Genomic DNA, 6,932 nt, shown 5'->3' on the forward strand with positions numbered 1-6,932 from the left:
ACATGGGTGTCATCTTCAGCAGGCCCTGGTGAGGTCTCCCTATCCCAGGGCTCAGCCTGCAGACAACACATTCTTTTTCCGGAAGAAGGAAGGAAAGAATCCCTTTAGCTCTGCCATCTCTTCTCTCTATCTCCGAAGGCCCCTAGTCTTTTCTCTGTTCTACTCTTATTACGGGATCTGTGAGAAAAGAACAATCAATTCCGTAGTTAAGGTCAGCCAGTAAAATTTACTCGTAGCTCCCCTAACCAAATCCTGATGAATCCAGCCACATTTCTCCTGGGTTACAATTCAATAAAGGCTCCTAATGGTCTTTGTCATGACTTCCTTTCACACAGGCCCCTCAGCAGCCACCTTTCATGATCACTTTTAAATCTACTGGTAGGGAGATCATTTTGTCTTTTAGTTTTTCTGGTTCATTTGTGGAGGTGAATTGGACTAGGAGGGTGAGGGCTCAAAACCAAAGCCCTGGGTTTTTAGCCACACCTACTTATTCCATTTAGTGTTTGTAGCAAATTATTAGAGGAAGAAGGGTAGCTTCAGACAGCGCTGACTGGTAAAGACTTGAGATAGCTACTTCCTGGGCTTCACCTGGTCCCTGAATCATCACACAGCATCTTTGGAATCATTCATTCATTTATGGTAGGCCATGGTGAGAAACATTTTATGAGCCCCTACTACCTGCAAGGTAACGTGGCTACTGAGAAGGAAAAGTACCAGGTTGGTGCTCACCATCTAAGAGGGGAGGCAGACAAGCAAGCTAGTCGGGAGTCTAGCGTAAAGGGAATGAGTCAAAGATGCCTTAATTGCCTTCCAATGGCAAGAGAAGCACCTGTTCTCCCCATAGGGGTAGAGGTCTTCAGAGGAAACCCTGCTAGGCCTGGTTGCAATGCATTGAGTCTTGAAAGTCGAGGATGAGTTAATCAAGGGAAGAAGTGAAGAAGATAGTATGTTTGGACATCAAACAAACCTATACTAAAATTCTACATCTACCAAGTAGTAGCAATGTTACCTTAGACAAATTACCTCTCAGAATGTAGGTTCCTGAGCTCTAAAGTAGCTATAACTGTTTTGCAGGGCTTTTTTGAAAATTAGCAAAATATATGTAAGCACAACACTCATGTCCAACACTGAGTAGATACTCAATACATGGAGACTCTATTTTTGCTATTATCGTTTTTGATAATTATTTGTTGTATATTATGAACTTATCAAGGATCAACTCAAGGATAATTAGAACTAGAGCATGATCCATTGAGGAAATGAAAGAATTCAGGTTTGACTAACATTGATAATCAGTATGGAAGAAGGGGTTAGGGAGCCAAAGTAGGTGAATAGTCAGGCAGGAGCCAGTTTGTTAAGGGACTTGTAGTCTGCATTAAGGAGTAGAGATTATTTTCTTGAAGGGGATGGGAGCCATTGAAAGTTAACCACCGTTTAGGATAGGTTGAGTGAAAGCAACTAGACATCCCAATAATGTGGCCCTTCTTGTTGTCAACTGTCTGATCCCAGCTCACAGATCCTTGGTTCATTTACTACCTAGGCATGGAAAATAAAGACTCAGACACCACTTTGCCTCTGAAGAATTCTCAGCTATTTTTCAGAGAGTAAAACATTCTCTGTGAAATTCTTGAAGATTTCTCCCCCTCACTCTGAAATGCTCTGAATTTCAAGCAGCTATAATGTTGCTGAGTCACTTCTAGTTTCATAAGGATCTGGGTTGAGTTGTCATATGTTATAAATCTTTAGTTTACGGAATTTCTCCTATTGCTGTAAGGTAGACCTGGAAGTGTGTCAAAGGAATTCAAGGTGGGCTACACAGAAGTTGAGCTTAAAAAGTGTCCTGTAATTTTGCTCATTTTCTTTTCCACTAAAAAAAGACCTTTCATGTTTTTACAGAGTCATTATTTAATTTTTGTCTTAACGAGGAAATGTCAAGGAGTGGACTTGTAAGATATATGTCTAAGACTGATTGTATTTAACATATATTTTCCAAGTCTTCCTTTAATGCTTTATGGAATCTCTCTACATCATTCATGGCAAAAGTACGTCAGATCTCTGGCAGGAGGCAAATTTCTCCTTTTAGGATTTTGCCTTGACTTTGTCTATAATGGACAGGAACATCTAGCAACTTTGGGACATTGGGCACCCAAGCCTGTATGTTAAACAGGAAATTCAACGATTTGGCAATGCACAGGAAGAGAAAAAAAGGCCGGGCTGAAGACGAATATGGCTTATGTTACAGTTTTTTCCCACCCAAAATCAGCTCTATTGACAAAGCCAACAGAATAAACTCCGTGGGATTTGAATATGATTTTGCAAGCCAACTTATATCAGGGCACCTTTTTGACTGTGCCTTTATACAAGCTGCTCGCTCCTCCTAGAATACATGGATGGATGGATGGATGGATGGATGGATTGATGGCCCAGAACAGCAGCCGCTGCCTGAAAATATAACTCCTTAACCTATTGTTAAGGGCTAAGCACTCTCTCTAAATAAAATAACCTACATACTTATTTTTTTAACCTTTAAAAAAGATGTCATCTCTGAGTGCTTTGGCCTTGAATACCATTACTCACTTCTTTGAGATTTTTTTATCGCTATGTCTTGTGTTACTCCCTTCTCTTTGGGTTAACCCTCCTTGGCCTAAGGCCAAGTTCAGGGAGACAACATGCAACAGACTACCTAGTCCAATTTACATCCTTTGATCGGGAAATTGAGCCTCAACCTTTTACGAAGCTGTGGTTTCTTATGAGAAGGGATGCTGACTCATAAAACAGGCAAGGCATGAAGTGTATATGCAAATATATAATTTGGCTCTTACACTGACTTTATTAGATAACAGATCTGTGCTATCTGAGAAGTTGTCAAACACTTAGGCTCAATTGTACGTAATTCTATAATAGAATGACATTATCTCTGTTTCCTTATCATTGCATCATCTCTTTCTCTCCTTCACTAGAAATGTAAGCTCCATGAAGGCAAGGCTTCTGAGGATTTTCTAACTGCTGTACACCCATCACCTAGAACAGTGCCTAGTACTAGTAGAAACTCACTAAGTATTTGAAGAAATGAATGACTAAATCTAGGTCAAAATGCTCTCCTTCATTTGCCTCTGGTCTTTGCTTCATGTGGTTTTTGCTCCCTCCCTTGGAGGAGAGCTCACAGTGTCACCTACAATGAGAGAACTTAGAGTTCTTTTTCCAGATCATGCCATTTTATTATGGGGAGCTGGAATTTCCGTGCTCATTCTTTCTCCCTGACACCTGCTGATTTTATGTCAACCTTTCTATATTTTTCACATTCCTTGTGCTCTACAGTTGCTTTTGGAAGAAGTCAATTTTTCTTAGGTTATTTTTTGATGTACATATACTTATTTCTAAAATATTACTAAATTTAATTTTACGCTTTGTTTTGCTCCCTACAAACGATATTTTCTTTTCTTTGTGTTTTCTTATTTGCTCTTCTTGTAGGTAATTCTTTCCTTTCAGGTCACCAAACAACAATTGGCTGAGTTTCTCCGTAACATCTCTATTATGGTGTCTTCTGCCTGATCTTTTAGCACTCTCCCTATAACCCAGATCAAATAAGCACCTTCCTTGTTCTTGGCAGGAAAGTGTTAAGCATTGACTCCTAATAGCCCTACTCCTTTTTCTCTCTCCTTTAAGTTGCCAGATAGATTTGAAGTAAGAAATAGAAAGTCACTCAAGCCAGGATCTATTTTCTTGTATAGAGGAAAGGCAGTCTCCCAAAAGTCATATCTAGAAACAAATTGACAGCTATAGTTTGTCCAAAAGGGCAGATAAATAATCTTTTGTAAAGGAATAGTGGAGGTATATTTTTATATATAGGAGTAAGAATAATTTTGACCAAGTTTCAAATGTTCAGATGCAAAGAGAAAGGGACAGAGATAAAAGCAATCAATTATCAACACAAACGGCATGGATTGTTTGCTAGCTGTAGTAATGAGTACAAGGTCATAATAAAGGAGCTTTGAATAAATTCAATGAGATTCTGTGACTCTTCTTGACTAGGTATTCAGGAAGATGACAAGGTCAGTTGGAACTTAAGGGAAATAATAGGGTACAAAATGAAAATGAAACACTCAGTTGGTACCTTCCACACCCCCCCCCCCCAAAAGATATTGTCAGTTCCTAGGTGAGCATGGAGTGGTGTTTGGATCATGAACCACATACCTACATGATGTGTGTATGCAATTGTTAAATAAGGTTGCACATTGTGAGCCAGCTCTAATTACTTGGTAGTGGTTGCCTAGAACGTTCCATTATGGAGGACTCTCAGGTATTAAGTGGTATCTGTGAGAAAATGTGCAGTAATCATCAGAGATATCTATTATGGGCATTGTGCTTGGAAGTGCTAGCTTGAGTTCTATACATTTTTCATTGTTGATCTGTGTCTAATTACTACTTCAATTATGTTTAGTTTTCTTCAGATAATTTTTTGGGGGGATTGCTAAATTTGTTATTATAAAATTTGCTTCTGGAAAGATTGATGTATAATAGCCATCTGGCCCTTGTATTGTTTGCCCAGTTGGAGTTATTACAAAATTGTACCCTGACAGGTTTCATAGCAGAGAACAGATATCTCACATGGCCTGTGAGGAAACAGAGATGTTGATCTAAAAAAGGACGAAAATGTGCAGTGCAAAATTCACAATTGTTTTCATAGAGTAATGAGTTAGAGAAATTCAATTACATTACAAAGGACTCCTCTAGTAAGGAAGTTTTCAGCTGCACACAACAGCAAACCCAACCAACAGTGATATAAACTAATATGAGTAACTGTTGTTCACTTAAGAAGCGGAAGGTTAATAATTGCTGATGTGTTCAAAAGCATAATAGTGTGAGGGCTTGCTCCTCTTTAAGTCTCTTGGGTTTTTTTTCCCATGATTATCAGATAGATGCCACATCACCAAGTCTCATGTCTACCTTAAAGTTAGGAAAAATGGGGTTAGGTAAAGAGTCAGTGATGTCTGCTCATTTTATCAGTAAAATAAAAGCTTTCACACATTACCTCTGATCTTCATAGCTTTTCTTTAGAAGCATGTCATATGGCTCACCCTGGTTGCAAGGGAAAGCATATATTTAGCATGTCTTGCCTCTGTGGTGGATGTGGCAAGGAAGAAGAAGGTTGGAGCTAAGTAATGAGTTAACCAATCAATAGTCTCCAACATAATCCACCCCTTAGATTAGTGAGCATCCATGCAAATCCTTCTTCATATATAAATATACATATATACATTCTAGTAGAATCTACTCTCTTCCACAAGAAGTAACCCCAAATATCGTTCATTTTAGAATCTAGCTTGAAGTACATCATCTCTGAGTGATGTCCACTCCTCACTATCAGATCCAGACGTGGTCTAGTGACTTTTAGCTAAAAGACAAGTCACCTGTTCCCTTCATCTAGTATACAATGGTGGTGAAGGAACAGGGTAACTACAATAAACCTCCACCTTGAAAAAGGAAGAATGGGAATTTCACACAAATTATTGATCTATAACACACATCAGATAGCAGAGACTTTGCCCTGGCAGTGGCGTGAGCTTGCTATTAGATGATCTGCCCGTCGTTTTCTAAGAGTATCCTTCACGGCCGTATCTGAAGCAGGCTTTGTGGAAGACGCTCTTCCTGAGGAATGTACAGCCTTACTAGTTCATTTTTTATTTGTGAAGTTTCAAGGGCTTATAGGGTTAAACAGTCACAAGTTTTAGGTTTTTTGAGCAATAACATCCCTCGAAAGCATAGTAACCTTGGGGGTAATTATGCTTCTAGTAATGTCCATTTGGGGCAACTAAAGCCAAATACATGTATAAGCATAGTATTTGTGAGAAATCCTATCTCCTAGTGCCTAAGCTTAGGAATTTGTCTAATGGGCAATGCCTTGTGAGGATATGACAAAAACAGGCTTGTGTTGGAAAACACCATCCTAAATAAAACCTATGGAGGTATAGCTGTGGTGTTTGTTAAATATTGGAATACTTTCATACTGCTTGGTAAGTAGCTGCTTCCTCACATCCCCAGTCTGTACCCTCACATCCGGCTACTAAAAGATATATGCTTGACATAGTAGGGGGACCTCCCAGGATCCTCCTCTAGTCCTGTTGCCAACACTCATTTTGATTCCTCACTGCCTCTGCCTTACCAGGTATGAAATATTTTGTATATCGCCTCTGGCTTATACCCAATTAGGGTAGCACAGAAGTATGTTCTTCGTATGGGGGATCCTGGGACCAAGCCAAACATTTCCTAAGGAAATGTCACATTTGGAGAATGCTAATCAAAGCCTTAAAAAGGACAACATCAAGTTGAAAGGGCAGCTTGTAAGGAAGTAATAAAAGTGAAGAGAAGGTCAACGATAGGTTGGTTAGAGACAAAGTATGAATTGGATGAAGTAGATTCAGGAGATAATTATGCTAATATAGACCAACCGCTGTGGCATTCCTCTCCTGTGTGTCTTGGCACAGTGCACTGCCCAGGGGCATGTCCTTAAAGCCATTGACCCATCTTGGATACAAGCCAAACAAGGAAGGGTCAGGAGCAGAAGCTCAATTAGTCAGGTACCACCAGTGAAAGCAGGCAAGGGACCAAAGACCGGAAGGTCAACTAAGACAGGGGGGAGCAAGAAGATGTCATAGATCTCAGAGCACAGGCAGGGTCCAGAGTCTAAGAGGTTAGGAATTTGGCAGAAAAAATGGTAGTAACAAGGGTTGAACTTGGATCCCAGGGCAGAAAGTGTTCCATTGTACTCTATTACAGCCTGCTGAATGTGCATGATTTGGGACCATAGATGCTGAGCATTGTCAGGAAGTCTCAAAGAATTGTTGTAATTTAGGAAGAACAGAGATGACAGTAAGAACTTACCTAGATTTTACTACTGAGTTGTAGTTTTTATTTTTATCCATTCACTTATT

This window comes from Equus przewalskii, chromosome 3 (genome assembly GCF_037783145.1).
Source record: "Equus przewalskii isolate Varuska chromosome 3, EquPr2, whole genome shotgun sequence".
NCBI classification, from domain to species: Eukaryota; Metazoa; Chordata; class Mammalia; order Perissodactyla; family Equidae; genus Equus; species Equus przewalskii.